This window comes from Staurois parvus, unplaced genomic scaffold, assembly GCF_062004578.1.
Source record: "Staurois parvus isolate SC_StPar_1 unplaced genomic scaffold, SC_StPar_1.0 ptg002832l, whole genome shotgun sequence".
NCBI classification, from domain to species: Eukaryota; Metazoa; Chordata; class Amphibia; order Anura; family Ranidae; genus Staurois; species Staurois parvus.
In genome coordinates this window covers 19,746-40,289 of record NW_028320628.1, presented here as the reverse complement: position 1 = coordinate 40,289, position 20,544 = coordinate 19,746, and positions in this window count along the sequence as shown.

Sequence of the window (20,544 nt, the reverse complement as noted above, 5' to 3'; positions counted from 1 at the left end):
TCCCATATGTATGATCCTCTAGGCATTGGGGGTGGCTGAAGGCACAAATATGATATAAAATATATAGTATATTTGTGCGGTGGAAGGTCTTGAATAAAAAAAAGCGTATTTAAATAAAACTATAACAAAATATGAGTAAAATAATAAGAATTGTGGCAAACCTAGACTTCACTTCTAGTTACATAGTAACAAATTGACTTAAAAGGTGTAAAGAAGACTAATGTCAATCAAATTTAATGCATTTTAGTTCCAAAGCTGTGCTAAGACAAAAACCCATTGTAGTGGCGAACTGGAAGCATCTTGAAATTACAATTTGTTTCCTCATTCAGTCACTCCACTGATTGATTGTATCATCCTAGCTCAAGGTGCAGCTCACAGTAAGGAAGGTGTCCAATCCAAATTTCAACTTGCTATGCTGACGACCATCAACTATTCCTTTGCCAGGGAATTTCACCATTGGACCACTGAAATTTCATGATGACCTCTTCGTCTTCAGTCGGGGTGTCTCCGCATTAATTGCACAAACCTTTTGATAAATTAGATGGATTAAACTCATTTCTGAAAATATTTACATTTCTTCTTTCTCAGACGTTTTCTGTTCTAAAGAATGAGCCTCTGCAATCTTTCATGATAACATATTTTTAATGACTACATTGGACCTACCTTGAAGCGTTTCAAACATGGCTATATCCTCCATGAACATAGAAACCCCAAACCATATAGCATGTGCCCGATGTTCTTTAACCACCTCATTATGAGCATGTTATACCCCTTTTATTTCCAGGTAATTTTTCAGTTTTGTTAGGAACATCCTGCATGGCCCTGCACTGCCTGTTTCTATACCTCCTCATGCACCAACTCTGATGCTGCCTCAGCCCCGTTACCTACTCTGGTTGCAATGCCTTCTATACGCCTGTTGATGAGTAGTGGCACTCCCCTCAGCCTGGGTCCTAACTGAGAAGGATCCATCTTCCTAGCCTCCTTTATGCCCATGATCAGTGGCAATATAGCACTTTAAATGAATGTCTCAAGCCATGGGCTCTGGGATTGTAACAGTTCTGTCTATACTGGTTCCGCACATAATACTATAATCCTTGATTTTTGACTGTAGTTAGCCTGCCCTGACCTCTGCCTGTCCCTGGATTATGGTATTTGTCTGTTGCCTGCCATGACCTCTGCCTAATCCTATATTAATTTACTGCCTGCTGCCTGCCCTAACCTCTGTCTGACCCTATATTATGCCTAGTGTTTGCTGCCTGCCTGACCCTAGATTATTATTATTATTATTATCATACAGGATTTATATAGCGCCAACAGTTTTCTCAGCACTTTACAATATAAAGGGAGACAATACAGTTCAATACAAGAGGGTTAGGAGGGCCCTGCTCCTTGGAGCTTACAATCTAGGAGGGAGGGGCTAGTGGTACAAAAGGTGGTAACTGTGGGGGATAGACTGGTTGGAAGAGTAGAAGATTCCAGTATTAGCTGAGGGTGGGATAGGCTTCTCTGAAGAGATAGGTTTTCAGAGATCGCCTAAAAGTGAGCAGAGTAGGCGATAGTCTGATAAATTGGGGTAGAGCGTTCCAGATTACACTTACTATTTTCTGCCTGCCATGACCTCTGCTTTACCCTAGATTTTGCTTATTGTCTGCTGCTTGCCCTGACCTCTGCCTAACCCTGGATTACGCTTATTGTCTGCTGCCTGCCCTGACCTCTGGCTGACCCTGTATTATGCCTAGTGTTTGCTGCCTGCCCCCCTAACCTCTGCCTGACCCTACATTACACTTACTATTTTCTGCCTGCCATGACCTCTGCTTTACCCTAGATTCTGCTTATTGTCTGCTGCCTGCCCTGACCTCTGTCTGACCCTGTATTATGCCTAATGTTTGCTGCCTGCCCCACTAACCTCTGCCTGACCCTACATCACACTTACTATTTTCTGCCTGCCATGACCTCTGCTTTACCCTAGATTCTGCTTATTGTCTGCTGTTTGCCCTGACCTCTGCCTAACCCTGGATTACGCTTATTGTCTGCTGCCTGCCCTGACCTCTGTCTGACCCTGTATTATGCCTAATGTTTGCTGCCTGCCCCACTAACCTCTGCCTGACCCTACATTACACTTACTATTTTCTGCCTGCCATGACCTCTGCTTTACCCTAGATTCTGCTTATTGTCTACTGCCTGCCCTGACCTCTGTCTGACCCTGTATTATGCCTAGTGTTTGCTGCCTGCCCCCCTAACCTCTGCCTGACCCTACATCATACTTACTATTTTCTGCCTGCCATGACCTCTGCTTTTCCCTAGATTCTGCTTATTGTCTGCTGCCTGCCCTGACCTCTGCCTAACCCTGGATTACGCTTATTGTTTGCTGCCTGCCATGACCTCTGCTTTTCCCTAGATTCTGCTTATTGTCTGCTGCCTGCCCTGACCTCTGCCTAACCCTGGATTACGCTTATTGTTTGCTGCCTGCCCTGACCTCTGCCTGCCCATAAATTTTACTTATAGTCTGCCACCTGTCCTGATTTCTGCCTCACCTGTTATGCTTGTTTTCTGTTGCCTTCCCTGACCACCACCTGCCTCTTGATTTCATTACAGGCTACTCACCTGCTGTGCAACAGCCTAGTCCTGATACTCCTGAAGTGCTCAGCCGTAGGACTGATTCTATGAAGGAAACTGGGAATAGATGAAGCCGCATTCACCATTTATAGTCTCTGACCGCTAGTACTGGGGTGAGCATTACACGTTTTCAGTGCTGTGTTAGTTTGACTGACAGCTGTTCTGTCATGCCATAGTGTACCAAATTTAATGTTTTTTAACAGATAGAGCTTTCTTTTAATGATCTTTTTAATAGCCTTTTTTTTTTATTTCTACTACATAAAGGAACGTTTTGAATAAAATATATTACTGTAAATAGAAATGCCAGGACAGTTTGAACACCCTCAAAATGACTGCTTTTTGGAAAAAAGACACCACAGAGTGATCTCTCTTTTTTTGCTGTATTAAGGGTGGTTAAAGACCCCTTTTGACACGTGTATACTCTGATATTATAAAGCCATCCCAGTGATCTAGCTAACATAGCTAGTGTGCTCAATTAATCTGCAGGCATAAAATAGTCGGACTCAGTCGTTTTTTCAGCTCATATTGATTTGTGGCTAAGAGATATTTGTTACGTTTATCTATAAAGTTAATTGCTGATTCAAATGAGTTGCAGGGTCTGTGCTCCTATGCTAATTACAAAGAAATACTATCATTTGTTAGATGTCATTGTGGTCAATGGAAATAGACTTTACATGTCAAATGCAGCTCCTGTCTTGGCTTTTGTTTCATGAAAATTGGTTTATCAAAAACTTTGGTATTTTTTTAGAGCATTCTTCCCACTGATCACCAATGTAAGGGTCATTCTTCCCCCAGTCCGTGGAAAGGTGGGTGTCAGGTGCACTGTCCACATCACCAAAATGGTGGATAGGTGGGAGCCAGGGGCACTGTCCACATCACCAAAATGGTGGATAGGTGGGAGCCAGGGGCACTGTCAGCATCACCAGAATGATGGATAGGTGGGAGCCAGCAGCACTGTTAGTGTCCCCAGAATGGTGGATAGGTGGGAGCCAGGGGCACTGTCAGCGTCACCAGAATGATGGATAGGTGGGAGCCAGGGGCACTGTCAGCGTCACCAGAATGATGGATAGGTGGGAGCCAGGGGCACTGTCAGCGTCACCAGAATTATGGATAGCTGGGAGCCAGCAGCACTGTTAGTGTCCCCAGAATGGTGGATAGGTGGGAGCCAGGGGCACTGTCAGCGTCACCAGAATGATGGATAGGTGGGAGCCAGGGGCACTGTCAGCGTCACCAGAATGATGGATAGCTGGGAGCCAGGGGCACTGTCAGTGTCATCAGAATGATGGATAGGTGGGAGCCAGGGGCACTGTCAGTGTCATCAGAATGATGGATAGGTGGGAGCCAGGGGCACTGTCAGCGTCACCAGAATGGTGGATAGCTGGGAGCCAGGGGCACTGTCAGCGTCACCAGAATGATGGATAGGTGGGAGCCAGGGCACTGTCAACGTCACCAGAATGATGGATAGCTGGGAGCCAGGGGCACTGTCAGTGTCATCAGAATGGTGGATAGGTGGGAGCCAGGGGCACTGTCAGTGTCATCAGAATGGTGGGTAGGTGGGAGCCAGGGGCACTGTCAGCATCACCAGAATGGTGGATAGGTGGGAGCCAGGGGCACTGTCAGTGTCCCCAGACTGGTGAATAGGTGGGAGCCAGCAGCACGGTCTTTGTCACCAGAATGGCGGATAGGTGGGAGCCAGGGGCACTGTCAGTGTCATCAGAATGGTGGATAGGTAGGGGCCAAGGGCACTGTCAGTGTCACCAAGATGGTGGATAGATGGGAGCCAGGAGTACTGTCAGTGTCACCAGAATGGTGGATAGGTAGGAATGTGCAATTCCTATCGCCAGACACCCGGGACATGCAGTTTCAGGCAAGAGGGTTTTTTTTTTTATATTTAGCCTTACTGTGGGCAAGCAGCAGGGTCTAGAACCGATGGTTGGCTTTCTTTAAAAACGATACATGTGACTAACTAGTTTTTTCAAGCAGTGGGAAGGGTCCCCCGCTGGGGGACCACCCTCTGCTACTTTCCTACATTATTCTTGGGCACCCAGGGGCCACATTCTGCTGCTCTACTGTATTAGGTTTTGGGGTTCAACACTGTGCTGTCTGGGGACCACACTGGGTGCTATCAGTATATGGGGGGGCAATAGGGTTGCCACCTGCCTGGGATTTACCCGGACAGTCCCGGTTTTGAATCATGTTTGGAACACAGACACATTATTCAGACCCGGAGTGTGGGCATAGCTTCAGGGGGCCCATGCGGCCACCCTGTCACACCTGGATAGGAGGAGCTGCATTTGTTAGAACCATGCACCTGTATTTTCCTGGGATGGAGGAGATGGGGCTGCAGGAGAATAACGTGGTAAGGAGAAGGAGGACATGGGATGGAGGAGAATAACGTGGTAAGGAGGAGGACATAGGATGGGGGAGATGGGGCTGGAAAAGGATAACGTGGGATGGAGGAGGACATGGGATGGGGGAGATGGGACTGGAAAAGGATAACGTGGGATGGAGGAGGACATGGGATGGGGGAGATGGGACTGGAAAAGGATAACGTGGGATGGAGGAGGACATGGGATGGGGGAGATGGGACTGGAAAAGGATAACGTGGGAAGGAGGAGGACATGGGATGGGGGAGATGGGGCTGCAGGAGAATAACGTGGTAAGGAGGAGGATATGGGATGGGGGAGATGGGACTGGAAAAGGATAACGTGGGATGGAGGAGGACATGGGATGGGGGAGATGGGGCTGCAGGAGAATAACGTGGTAAGGAGGAGGACATGGGATGGGGGAGATGGGGCTGCAGGAGAATAATGTGGTAAGGAGGAGGACATGGGATGGGGGAGATGGGACTGGAAAAGGATAATGTGGGATGGAGGAGGAGGAGATGGGACTGGAAGAGGAGGAGGACATGGGATAGGGGAGATGAGACTGGAAGAGAAGGACATGGGATGGAGGAGGATATGGTGTGGATGAGATAGGATGGAGGGCGGGCCCTGGGGAATGTTGGTGGTCAGGGCCAGGGGGACCCTGGTCTAAAGCTGTGTAAAGGGCCCAAAACCAGCCAACGCTTCCACCTGCTGATCATAGAGGTGGACGAAGGATGGAACCGCTCTGTCCGCCTCTATGATATAGGAAACAGGAAGCGATGAGCACACTTCACTTCGGGTTTCCCCAGATGTAAATAGCGCCATTTTAAAAAATAGAAATCACTTGATCACACCGATCTTGGTGTGATCAAATGTTTTTAAGGGCAGAGGAGGGATCTGGGGTCTCACTGACCCAAGATCTCTCCATAAAGAGTGCCTGTGATTGTCTATTGTTGTCACAAGAGATGCAAGGGCCCCACATGCACGAAACCAACGATCATCCCACACATGTGAGATATCACCGCGAACGGCAGATCATGGGCAGTACTTCTAGCACCAGATTTACTGTGTAAATCTAAAGTGGTCACCTGTAAAGGCTTTTAAAGCATTGCCTATGGATTCAAAACAATTTAATAGTCCTTCAATATCCAATAAAGCTGCATTTCCCCCACCCCCGTGATGTGATTTATCTCTTCCTTTCCTTTTTCTCAAGATCTGTGATCAATGCAAACACCCAGTGATAATATGTGCTCACCTTGTGCATTGGACTTCAATACAGATCAAGGTCACAACACACTTGTTGCCCCACCTTGGGCGTATGTGGCATCAGCTATTCCTCTTGCTCCTTCCTACTCAGTGTTCCTCACCACAGGTACATCACATGCAAAAATTGAATGGGACCACAATGGCGCTCTCTGAATAGAAACAATTTATTAACCTCCTTAGCGGTATTCCCGAGTGTAGCTCGGGGTAAAATTTCAATACCAAGAGCGGTAACCCCGAGCTACACTCGGGCTTACCATGCGGCGTTGCTCAGGGGGTCCCTGCAGAACTTACCTTGTCTTTCGCTCCCGCGATGTGTCCCCTGCAGCGTCCCCGGCCATCTCCTCCGGCCGATGCCGGCATCCGGCTTCCGTGTTACGGTCCCTGTGACGTCGGGACGTACGGGCGCCGGAACCGGCGGGAAATTTGAAATTTTTAAAAAATGTCATTTTTGCTGTCATTGCATTTCACATACATTTTGTCCCGAGTGCTTTGTCCGGCGCCCTGCCTGCATTTTTACTGTTCTTTCTGCCTGGAAACTGAGAAACGTCCATGGAGTCCAAAAAGCGTCCCTTTACGTCAAAAGCGGTTTTAGACCGGCTAGAGAACAGCGATAGTAAATCAGAACCACTTGCAGAATTGAGTGATAATGATTTGTGGGGAAAATTCGTCATCAGACATTGAAAATGATTTTGCGACTTTGCTCAGTGATGTGCGAATTTGCCTCTGTATTTCAAATTTCAGTGTTTTTGGTTTGATTATATTATTGAATTAAATTTATTATTATATTATTATTTTTTATGATTATTTATTAAATTATAATTTATGATTTCGTGTTTCAAGTTTTATCATATCCGGGATGTTTACTAGACTCTTGTTCGGACAGATTTCAGTGAGTTATTCCTAAAAATTACAGCCTACAATAAAAAACTACATATTTCCATGCAAAAAAATGGTACCGCTTTCAGCACAAAAAATCGGAAAGAATCATACCGCCGAGGAGATTAAAAGCTCCCAAAATCAATACTTACTTTTAAAAAGCACCCACAGTTCTATGTATCTCAGCATGAATGAACTATGGATCATAGTGATTAGTACTCTGTAACACTGAACTGAAAACCTATAGGGGGCTATAGAAAATATGGGGTACTGAAGTTTGTTGCTATTTTAATTAGGGATGCACCGGAATTTTGGTGGTTGAATCGTTTCGGCCGAAAACACTCTTCTAGGCTGTTGGCCGAAATGAAAAAAAAAATAACACCGATACAGGTGCCGAAAAAACCCAGCCCTTCGTTGCCGGCCGCCGCTCGGTAGTTATCAGCCTTACCTGAGAAACCATCAATCCCGGCGCTGGGTATAGAGATGAGTGAAGGAAAGATGGCCGCCACTCATCTCTATGCCCTTGGAGGACCAGAGCCATGTCACTTCCAGTTCCGGACATTTTTTTTTTTTTTGTATTAACCACCTCCCTTCTGGCCGTTGTATATAAACGGCCAGACGGTGGCAGTGCAGGATCGGGTGGCCATTTATAAACGGCCTCCCCGCACCCTGCTTGTGCGCAATCTGGTGCCTGCTGTGTCCTCCGGACACAGTGAAACACCGATCGTCGGACGGGACCTCTGTACGAGGTCCCGATCATGTGATCACTGATTGGCCAATCAGTGATCACATGCAAAGTAGTAAGCAAGATGTCACTTCTGACATCATTGCTTACTACGTGTGAAATCTGTGAATGATCACAGAGGTCACATGATACAGGGCTATTCACAACAGCCTTGTACCATGTGACAAGCTGTGACCAATCACAGCTCACTCAGTAGTTCTCAATGGCTACAAGAATGCAGACAGAGAGAAAGAGAAATTATTGCTTTTACATCCTATATTGGTGTAAAAGCAATCCGTGTAAAAAAAAAAAAAAAAAAATCTTCATCACCCCCTACAAGTAGTACAGTGTCACCATGGTGACACTGTACTGCTAGGGTGACAGTATGTAAAAAAAACATAAATAATAATATAAAAATGTAAAAAAATGTTTAAAAATTATAATTTTCGGCATAAACTAATTTGGCTTTTTTTTTTTTTACTAAAAAGATAATGGAATAAATTTTGGCCAAGATTTATAATGAAATATTATTTATTTGCAAAATTTTATAAGAAAAACACTTTTTTTCAAAATTTTTGGACTTTTTCATTTACATAGCAAAAAAAATAAAAATCCCAGCAGTGAATAAATACCACCAAAATAAAGCTTTATCTGTCTCAAAAAATGGTAAAAAAATTCATATGGGTACAGTGTTGCATGACCGTGCAATTGTCATTCAAAGTGTGATAGCGCTGAAAGCTGAAAATTGCCCTGGACAGGAAGGGGGGGGGGGGGGGGAGTGTCCAGACTGGAAGTGGTTAAGGCACTAGATCAATGTTTTTTTTATCTAATGCTTTACATTGCAGAGGAGACTTGCATGGACTCCAAAGACATGCTGGTAGGTTAATTGGCTCCTGTCTTATTGACCCCATTTCTCTCCATAAAGAGGACCTGTCACTAATTATTTCTATCACAAGTGATGCATACCTTCCTTGTGATAGGAATAAAAGTGATTATTTTTTTTTTTAAAGGGACAGTGCAAAAGAACAAAACAAAACAAAAAACTAAATTAAAAAAAAAAATTTAAAATGCCCCCGTCCCCCTGAGCTCGCACATAGTGGTGAACACATACGTAGACCACGCCCACATATGTAAATGGAGTTCAAACAACACAGGTGAGGTATCACCACGAACGTCAGAGCAAGAGCAATAATTCTTGCACTAGACCTCCTCTGTATGTTACACTGCTAACCTGTAGAAATTTTTAAAGCATCACCCATGGAGATTTTTAAGTACCGCAGTTTCACGCCATTCCACGAGCGTGCGCAATTTTAAAGCATGATATGTTGGGTATCTATTTACTCGCCGTAACATCCTCTTTCATATTTTACAAAAATATTGGGGTATATATTGTTGTTTTTTTTTTTTTTTTTAATCAGTGTATTTTTTTCCCAAAAAAAAATACTAATTTTTAAAAACTGCATTTCAGTTTCGGTTTTTGGCCAAGTTCATTTTGAATTTCTGTTTTTGGTTTCAGCACCAGAATTTTTCATTTCGGTACACCACTAATTTTAATGGTGCATTAAAATTTAAGGTTTGACATGTTTGGTATCTATTTACTTGGTGCAACCTCGTCTTTTATATGTTACCAACATTTGGGTCATTTATTGTCATTGTTTGCCTTAAAATTTACTTTAGTGTGTTTTTTACCTTTGCAGTAATATCATGTGACATAAAAAATTGAAACTACCACCATTTTATTCTCTAGGGCAGCCTTTCCCAACCAGGGTTCCTCCAGAGGTTGCTAGGGGCTCCCTGACCAATGAGAATCTTCTGCCTCTCAGATGATTAACTACTGACACCAATGATCTTTTCTGTCAGCTATCTGTAATGAGGAATTCATTTAGGATCCTCTACTTACCCTAAATGTAATGAGCATTCTTCCCTTTTGACCATTACACTGTATGCTTCAGATATAGCAATTATTAGCAGGGGTTCCCTGAAACCAGAAAAGTATTTCAAGGGTTCCTCCATTTTAAAAAGTTTGAAAAAAATCTGCTCTAGGGTGTCTGCTTTCAGAAAATATAGAATGTCGGATCAAATTCAAAATCCTAACACTGACGTACAAAGCTGTCCACCATACTGCCCCGAACTACATCACTGACCTAATATCCAAGTACCGCCCAACACACACACTCCGCTCCTCACAAGACCTCCTTTTCTCTAGTTCCCTGGTCACCTCCTCCCATACCCGCCTCCAGGACTTCTCCAGGGTGTCACCCATCCTCTGGAACTCCCTGCCCCAACCCATCAGATTATCACCTGCTCTCCTCTCCTTTAGGCGCACCCTGAAAACCCATCTCTTCAGGGAAGCCTACCCCACCCCCTACTAACTTGCCGACCTCCTCCACTCTTCCTACCACCCCATCCCCCACAGCTTTCTCCTTCTGTGCCACCATCCCCACCCTCCTAGATTGTAAGCTCGAAAGAGCAGGGCCCTCGATCCCCTCATGTTTTGCATTGTATTGGTATTGTTCTGTCACATGTTCTGCCCCCCTTTGTAATGTACAGCGCTGAGCGAACTATTGGCGCTTTATAAATACTGTATAATAATAATAATAATAATAATGTTTGGGGTTTTGTGTAATCTTCAGGCCTAAAATGATTTTTTTAAAGGCAAATACATTTTTGTTGAATTTTATAAAGAAGTGATTCCATTAAAAAGGTACATGAGAGTATAGGAGAACAACACTGCCACATCATATACAGATAGGATGTCATAATAGTAATAGAAAACATAATATAATAGTATATAGAAAAAAACAAAAACTAAAATGACTTTTTAAATGGGGCAGCACAGTGGCTTAATGGTTAGCTCTTCTGCCTGGCAGTACTTGGGTCATTGGTTCAAATCCCAACCACTGCATCACCTGCCTGGAGTTTGCATGTTCTTCCTGTGCCTGCGTGGGTTTCCTCCGGTTTCTCTGGTTTCCTCCCACACACCAAAGACATGCTGGTAGGTTAATTGTCCCCTGTCTAAATTGTCCCTAGTATGTGTATGTATGAATGTGAGTTAGGGACCTTAGATTGTACGCCCCTTGAGGGTTAGGGACTGATGTGAATGTACAATATATATGTAAAGTGCTGTGTAAATTGATGGCGCTATACAAGTACCTGAAATAATAATGTGTGCAAACAATGCAAAAATGGCTCTTGCAGCAAAAGGGTTAAAGTGGTATCAAAGGCTTGTTTTTTTTTAAAGTGCAGTTCCACTCACATTGTCAAAAAATAAAAGTCATCAGCTACAAAAACTGCAGATGACTTTTAAAAAACAACCACTTGCCTGTCCCTCGGTCCCGCTGTGTGTTTTCCGCAGCCCGTTTCACCTGCCGTCCTGTATTCCAGGAGGCCGGCATCTTCAGTGTGGTCACCCGGCTCTGACAGCTTGCTGCACTTCATGAAGGGTCCTGTGAAGCTCTGACAGCTTGCTGCACTTCATGAAGGGTCCCGTGAAGCTCTGACAGCTTGCTGCACTTCATGAAGGGTCCTGTGAAGCTCTGACAGCTTGCTGCACTTCATGAAGGGTCCCGTGAAGCTCTGACAGCTTGCTGCACTTCATGAAGGGTCCCGTGAAGCTCTGACAGCTTGCTGCACTTCATGAAGGGTCCCGTGAAGCTCTGACAGCTTGCTGCACTTCATGAAGGGTCCCGTGAAGCTCTGACAGCTTGCTGCACTTCATGAATGGTCCTGTGAAGCTCTGACAGCTTGCTGCACTTCATGAAGGGTCCTGTGGAGCTCTGACAGCTTGCTGCACTTCATGAATGATCCTGTGAAGCTCTGACAGCTTGCTGCACTTCATGAATGATCCTGTGAAGCTCTGACAGCTTGCTGCACTTCATGAATGGTCCTGTGAAGCTCTGACAGCTTGCTGTACTTCATGAATGGTCCTGTGAAGCTCTGACAGCTTGCTGTACTTCATGAATGGTCCTGTGAAGCTCTGACAGCTTGCTGTACTTCATGAATGGTCCTGTGAAGCTCTGACAGCTTGCTGCACTTCATGAATGGTCCCGTGAAGCTCTGACAGCTTGCTGCACTTCATGAATGATCCTGTGAAGCTCTGACAGCTTGCTGCACTTCATGAATGGTCCCGTGAAGCTCTGACAGCTTGCTGCACTTCATGAAGGGTCCTGTGGAGCTCTGACAGCTTGCTGCACTTCATGAATGGTCCTGTGAAGCTCTGACAGCTTGCTGCACTTCATGAATGATCCTGTGGAGCTCTGACAGCTTGCTGCACTTCATGAATGATCCTGTGAAGCTCTGACAGCTTGCTGCACTTCATGAATGATCCTGTGAAGCTCTGACAGCTTGCTGCACTTCATGAATGGTCCTGTGAAGCTCTGACAGCTTGCTGCACTTCATGAATGGTCCTGTGAAGCTCTGACAGCTTGCTGTACTTCATGAATGGTCCTGTGAAGCTCTGACAGCTTGCTGCACTTCATGAATGGTCCTGTAGTCTTCTGGGACCTGTCATGTGTACCAAAAGACTAGAGGGAGGGAGGGAGGACACCTTCCGCTTCCAATCGCCTAGGCTGCCAATCCTTAATGGGGAGCGGGGGAGCAGTCCTTAAAGCGGAACTTCCCCTTTTGGGTGGAGCTCCGCTTTAATGTTACATGTTATATAGCTACCTGCTGTGTGTAATGGTTTTGCACAAAACAGTCCTGATCCTCCTATTCTCAGGTCCCCTGCCGGCTCTCCTGGCCATTCCCTCCTGCCAAGTGCCCCCACAGCAAGCATCCAAGGCGCTGCTCTGCATGTCCGTTCACACAGAGCTGCGGCTCGGCCCCACCTCTTCTCTCTTCTCATGTGATTGACAGCAGTGGGAGCCAATGGCTCAGCCAATGAGGAGGGAGAGTCCCTGGAGATCCGATGGGGCTCAGGTAAGTATTGGGGGGGAGGGTGCTACACACAAAAGGTTTTTTTATACAGTATATATATATATATATATAATTATATATATATATATTCTGTATATCATTCTATATTCGGATCAAGCTTTTTTATGACACTTTTTGTTTACATGTAAAAAAGGGGTTTTTTTGCTAGAAAATTACTTAGAACCTCCAAACATATATATTTTTTTAAAGCAGAGACCCTAGAGAATAATATGGTGGGTATTGCAATTTTATGTCACATGGTATTTGCACAGCGTTTTTTTTTCAAATGCAATTTGTTTGGAAAAAACACACTTTTTGGAATTGTAATGCACAAAACCACAATATGATACCCAGTTGTTTGGCAAAATTTAAAAGATGATGTTATACCAAGTAAATTGACACCAAACATATTGCGCACGCCTGCGCAATAGCGGCAAACGACGTAAATGTCATTCTCCATAGGCGACGCTTTAAAAGCCTTTACAGGTTACCACTTTAGGCCTTGTCCTAGAATTACCTGATCTAACTTTTTCGGTGATACCTAACATATGGGGGACTGTCAGGAATGGACTCGCTAATGGTGGTGGGACTCGCCTGCCTTGTGGGCTGCAGTACGAGGGCTGGCCAGCCGGTGCTCTCAGCAGCCAGAAGCTCACTCCTGCAATCAAGCCATCACCTGAGGCTGATTGCAGGAGGTGTATTTAAGGAATGGCCAGGCCTGCAGTCAGGGCCTTGGTGTGTTGTTCCCATGAGCCCCTGTACCTGCATCCTGTCTGCTTCCTGCCTGATCCTGACTCTGCTTGATCCTGACCCTCCTCGATCCGATCTCTGTATGAACTCTGCCTGCACCGACCTCGGCTGCTCCTGACCAATCTTCTGCCTACTCCTTGTACCTTGTCTGCCCGTTAGCTACCGACCCGGCCCGCCTGACTACGTTGTGCTCCATATTTATATATATATCAGTTAAGGTTTGGGTTTGTTGCACCTTGTACGTATTTGCGTTAGTTTTGGGTTTGGTTTGTTGCACTGCGTTTATGTTTGTGTTGCCCTTAATAAATTATATTGTTTTACACGCTATACCTGAAGTCTGTGTTTCCCTGTGTCGGTCCACACACCTCTGGTCTTACCTGGAGCCCTGACAGGGTCAATCTCTGTTTGAGCAACGCATTCATTCACCTTTTTCACGCAAGAACGGCGGTACAGGGGTTCTTAATTTTTTTTGTTGTTTTTTTACACTGTCACTAGATTTTTTTAAATCACTTTTATTGTTATCACAGGGAATATAAATATCTCCTGTGATAGCAATAGGCAATGACAGGTACTCTTTATGGAGAGATCTAGAATCTGTTAGTTCCTGGATCTCTCTTCTGCCCTTAAAAGCATCAGATCACACCAAGATCAGTGTGATCAGATACTTTACCATTTTAAAGATGGGGCTGTTTACATCTGGGAAAACTGAGAGTTATGAATGCTCATTGCTTCCGGTTTCCCATAGAGGTGATCAGAGCTGATCCAGTCTCTGTAATCAGTTGAGGGAAGCACCAGCTGATCACTCGGGTCTCCTGGCGGGATGGGAGAGCCCAAGAGAGCCACAGCAGGAGGGGGGGGGGGCATCCCTTCCAACTGCTTTTTAAAGCAATTCAGCAGCTAATTAGCCATTTGATTGCTTTTATAAGAAAGACGGCTCTAAAAAAACAGCGGATACTGCATATCATCAGGGCTTTTTTTTAGCAGGAACGCAGGAGAATGCAATTCCGGCACCTCCAGCACTAAATTTATGTAATGGCAAGAGGTGCTGGAGGGTATTGATGCTGGTTGTTGGGGGATCTGTTGTCACTGGGGGGGGGGGGTTTGTTGTTGTTGGGGAAGATTATTGTTGCTGGTGAGGGATCTATTGTTCCTGGGGGGTTGTCTTATGTTGCTGGGAGGGATTTACTGTTGACGGAGGGGTCTATTGCTAGCTGGGAGATCTATTGTTGCTGGGGTGGAGCCATTGTTGCTGGGCGGGGGGGTATTTTGTTGCATGGGTCTATCTTTGCTGGGGGATCTATTGCTGATGGGGGTATTTTGTTGTAGGTGGCCTATTGCTGGGGGTGGTCTATTGTTGCTGGCTGCAGGGGATCTAACTGCTTTATTGTTATCATTAACACATTCCATACAAATTTCTTAGCCCCTCAAAATGATACTTGGTTGTGTATTCTCGAAAAGGTGCTGGGAGGTGGGTAGGGTGAGGAACCAAGGGACAGTGCTCAGAGGTCGGTAGGGTGAGGAATCAAGGGACAGTGCTTAGAGGTGGGTACGGCGAGGAACCAAGGGACAGAGCTCAGAGGTGGGTAGGGCGAGGAACCAAGGGACAGTGCTTAGAGGTGGGTAGGGCGAGGAACCAAGGGACAGAGCTCAGAGGTGGGTAAGGCGAGGAACCAAGGGACAGTGCTCAGAGGTGGGTAGGGCGAGGAACCAAGGGACAGTGCTCAGAGGTGGGTAGGGCGAAGAACCAAGGGACAGTGCTCAGAGGTGGGTAGGGCGAGGAACCAAGGGACAGTGCTCAGAGGTGGGTAGGGCGAGGAACCAAGGGACAGTGCTTAGAGGTGGGTAGGGCGAGGAACCAAGGGACAGAGCTCAGAGGTGGGTAAGGCGAGGAACCAAGGGACAGTGCTCAGAGGTGGGTAGGGCGAGGAACCAAGGGACAGTGCTCAGAGGTGGGTAGGGCGAAGAACCAAGGGACAGTGCTTAGAGGTGGGTAGGGCGAGGAACCAAGGGACAGTGCTCAGAGGTGGATAGGGCGAGGAACAAAGGGACAGTGCTCAGAGGTGGGTAGGGCGAGGAACCAAGGGACAGTGCTCAGAGGTGGATAGGGCGAGGAACAAAGGGACAGTACTCAGAGGTGGGTAGGGAGAGGAACCAATAGACAGTGCTCAGAGATGGGTAGGGGGCAGGGACAAAAGGTAACTCAGAAGGGGAGGTTCCTGCACCTATTCTCAGAAAAAAAAGCCCTATATATATATATATATATATATATATATTCAGTTGTCATTTATAATTGCTTTCATGTAAATTAATTTATGACAGCCTAAAAATAAATCTCCACCACTTCTACAAGCCATAATTCCACAGACTCCCAAGATGCAATAAACAAGCAGCACAAATGTATTTTCCGTTGCCCCAGTTAGGGACGGAATACAACTTTTGCATGAAGTTTACTTTACTTCTGTTCACTTAAATGGCACTTTTCTTATCATTCACCCTGCAGCTAAAATCAGCCGATGCTGCGATTCCCGGTTTTCCTAATTAATGACAGTAATTAGCAATTAACAGTTCATTAACTTTTAATTAAAAATTGATGCAGCTGATCAGGTGGGTAGTGGTGGCAGGAGACAAATGACAAATATATATATAAAAAAAAAAGTTACTAGGATTACTATATGAACGTTTTTTTTTATTTTAAAGTCCAATTCCACCCAGAACATTTTTTTTTGGATGGTGTGAGGTGAACCCCTTTCTGGTTTTGGTTTCTGGAATATGTGCAAATGAGGTGCTGGACTGAGCTCATCAGTGGGTCATGGGTAGCAGAGGTCAATCAAATTCATATGAGCAAAATGGCTCTGGCGAGGCTGCTGTCAAAAACAATACAGGGTGTCCCTTAGGCTGCATTCACACTTGAGCGTTTTGTAGCTTAAAGCTAGAAGCTCTAAAAAAACTTAAAAAAAAATCAATTGTTCTCTATGGTGCCTGTTCACACCTGATCCTGTGAACAAGCAGCCTAGAGAACAATTGATTTTTTAAATTTGAGTGTTTTTGGAGCTCCAAGCTTCAATCTACAAAAATGCTCAAGTGTGAATGCAGCCTAAAACCTGGGGACATGGAGTATGGAAACCAAGTCCAATGAGTGTACCACACCAAGGAATTAGTTCCAGTTTTAAAAAAATATTAACTCAAAAAGTTCATTCTATTGCTCTCCTCCAATTTTTTGTTGTGATCTGACATTTTAGTATGGGGAGAAAACTATTCCCCTCATGCCAGGGTACTAGGTGTAATCCTGAACTCCCATTTGTCCTTTCAGCCCCAAATCCAATCGCTGTGCAAATCATGTAGACTTCACCTCCGCAACATCTCCAAGATACGACCGTTCCTAACCTCGGAAACTACTAAGCAACTCATTCACTCCCTTGTTATATCACACCATGGACTACTGTAACTCCCTCCTCATTGGCCCACCTCATCGCAGGTTATCCCCGCTTCAGTCTATCATGAATGCTGCTTCCAGACTCATCCACCTTACTAACCATTCTGTATCCGCCACCCCTCTCTGCCAATCCCTCCACTGGCCTCCACTCAGTGTCCTCCACCCCTCTCTGCCAATCCCTCCACTGTCCTCCACTCAGTGTCCTCCACTCCTCTCTGCCAATCCCTTCACTGGCCTCCACTCAGTGTCCTCCATCCCTCTCTGTCAATCCCTCCACTGGCCTCCACTCAGTGTCCTCCATCCCTCTCTGCCAATCCCTCCACTGGCCTCCACTCAGTGTCCTCCATCCCTCTCTGCCAATCCCTCCACTGGCCTCCACTCAGTGTCCTCCATCCCTCTCTGCCAATCCCTCCACTGTCCTCCACTCAGTGTCCTCCATCCCTCTCTGCCAATCCCTCCACTGGCCTCCACTCGGTGTCCTCCACCTCTCTCTGCCAATCCCTCCACTGTCCTCCACTCAGTGTCCTCCATCCCTCTCTGCCAATCCCTCCACTGTCCTCCACTCAGTGTCCTCCATCCCTCTCTGTCAATCCCTCCACTGGCCTCCACTCAGTGTCCTCCATCCCTCTCTGCCAATCCCTCCACTGGCCTCCACTCGGTGTCCTCCACCTCTCTCTGCCAATCCCTCCACTGTCCTCCACTCAGTGTCCTCCATCCCTCTCTGCCAATCCCTCCACTGTCCTCCACTCAGTGTCCTCCATCCCTCTCTGTCAATCCCTCACTGGCCTCCACTCAGTGTCCTCCATCCCTCTCTGCCAATCCCTCCACTGTCCTCCACTCAGTGTCCTCCATCCCTCTCTGCCAATCCCTCCACTGGCCTCCACTCGGTGTCCTCCACCTCTCTCTGCCAATCCCTCCACTGACCTCCATTCATTGTCCTCCATCCCTCTCTGCCAATCCCTCCACTGACCTCCATTCAGTGTCCTCCACCCCTCTCTGCCAATCCCTCCACTGGCTTCCCATTGCCCAATGGATAAAATTCAAACATTAACAATAACTCTGCCCCTAATTACATCACCGACCTTGTCTCTAAATATCACCCAAACCATACTCTCTGCTCCTCGCAAGACCTACTACTCTCTAGCGCCCTTGTCTCCTGCTCCCATGCTTGTCTCCAGGACTTCTCCGGAGCTTCCCCCATCCTCTGGAACTCTCTACCCCAATTTGTCAGACTATCGACTACTCTGCTCACTTTTAGGTGATCTCTGAAAACCTCTCTCTTCAGGGAAGCCTATCCTGCCCTCAGCTATTAATGGAATCTTCTACTCTTCCAACCAGTCTATCCCCCACAGTTACTACCTTTTGTACCACTAGCCCCTCCCTCCTAGATTGTAAGCTCCAAGGAGCAGGGCCCTCCTTTGCCTCTTGTATTGAACTGTATTGTTGCTGTATTGTCTCCCGTTGAGCAAACTGTTGGCGCTATATAAATCCTGTATAATAATAATAACAATAATTCAGTCTCAGGGAGCTTAAGGAAGAGAGAATGTCACCAGCACACTGAAGATCCCCAGTATGAGTCCAAAAGTTTTAATGAACGATCACATAGTTACAAGAAGGCAATGTTTCGGAGTCTCGCAGGACCCTTTCTTGAGGCATGTGACCACTGGGCTTGTCTGAGTATTTCACAAACTGCTGATCTACTGGGATTTCCACACACAACCATCTCTAGAGTTTACAGAGAATGGTCCGAAAAAGAGAAAATATCCAGTGAGTAGCAGTTGTGTGGACGAAAAACGCCGTGTTGATGTCAGAGGAGAATGGGCAGACTGGTTCAAGATGATAGAAAGGCAACAGTAACTCCAATAATCACTCCGTTACAACCAAGGTATGCAGAATACCATCTCTGAATGCACAACATCTTGAAGCAGATGGGCTACAGCAGCAGAAGACCACACCGGGTGCCACTCCTGTCAGCTAAGAACAGGAAACAGAGGCTACAATTCGCACAGGCTCACCAAAATTGGACAATAGAAGATTGGAAAAATGTTGCCTGGTCTGATGAGTCTTGATTTTCAGCTGCGACATTCAGATGGTAGGGTCAGAATTTGGCGTAAACAACATGAAAACATGTATCCATCCTGCCTTGTATCCAAGGTCCAGGCTGGTGGTGTAATGGTGTGGAGGAGATTTTCTTGGCAAACTTTTTTAGTCATTTTTATGGGTTGATAACAATTGTTGTTTTGTATAAATTAATTTATTATTGAATTATAATTAGATACTAGCACTGCGGCAGTATTTGGTGTTTGCTTTCTGTCTCTCTGGTATGTTGTCATTAACAATCCCAAGGTAGCATGCTTGGGCTGTGCAACCCTAATTGGTGGATTTTAAAGATGAGGTTTGGGTTTGCCACCGCCATAGGTTTCCATCAAATTCCTGGGACATGAAAATTTTGGACATCACAATTTTATGGTCAGAATTAATGTGGTTGTAAATGCTCAAGGTTGAATGCTATGCATGAAGGCAAAAAACTTGCTGTGTGCAGCAGCTCCCCAATACTTACCTGAGCCCCATCGTGATCCAGTGCACAAGAGCCTCTGCTCTCCGAGGACTCCCCCTCCTTATTGGCCAGTGAGCCAATAAGGAGAGAGAGAGGGGGTGGGGCAGAGTTGTGGCTCTGTGTGTGTATGGATACGCAGAGCAGTGGCTCAGGAACGAGTTTGCTTGGGTGCCCCCATAGCAAGCTGCTTTCTCTGGGGGCACTCGGCAGGAGGTGGAGCCTGGTGCATCGGCAGGGGACCCAAGAAGAGGAGGATTGGGGCTGCTTTGTGCAAAACAAATACACAGCAGTTAAAAAAAAATAATAACATTGCCCTTAATATCACTTTAGGGAACAACCCATAATACAGTCTACAAATATATGTTGCGCTCCTAAATACTTCTCAATAAATAATAATTAAATTATTACCATTAAATTAATTCAAATGTTGATACAAATAACTAATACAAGTGTATACATACCAAAGAAAATAGATTATTGCAACTAATCAATCTCCTCCAAAAAAATATCAAAATAATTCCACATGAAATACTCCTCTAAAAAAAATTATTTTGTCAAGTGCTCATAAATCATCTATTAGTGACATGATGTGCTTACTAATACCCTCAATTTCATTTATATTCAGAATACCCTCATTTAATATAATAAAGATAATATAAACCAACTAATAACCCTCAACTAAAACGCATTTAAATGATCCCCATAAATAAAAATAACCAAATGCTCATAAATAACTAGTAGTGATTAGTATGAATCCAAATATCACCAAAATAATAGTCCCATTGAATAAACAATTGTTTGTATATAGTGACTTGGTGCTTGTTGTTCCCCAATTTGTGACTTTTGTGAATCCTTCAAATAGTGAAGATGTGCGCTCACCTCCCCCGATGCCTGCAATTAGGCTATATACACGCTTTCCGTTCACTTTCCCTGGAACCTGCTGGACATATACTTTTGCTGGTAAAATTGGGAGATCCTTCCTTTAGAAGTAATGGATGTATCCTCTGGTGGCTGATTATCCCCTCAGGGATTACACACTCCT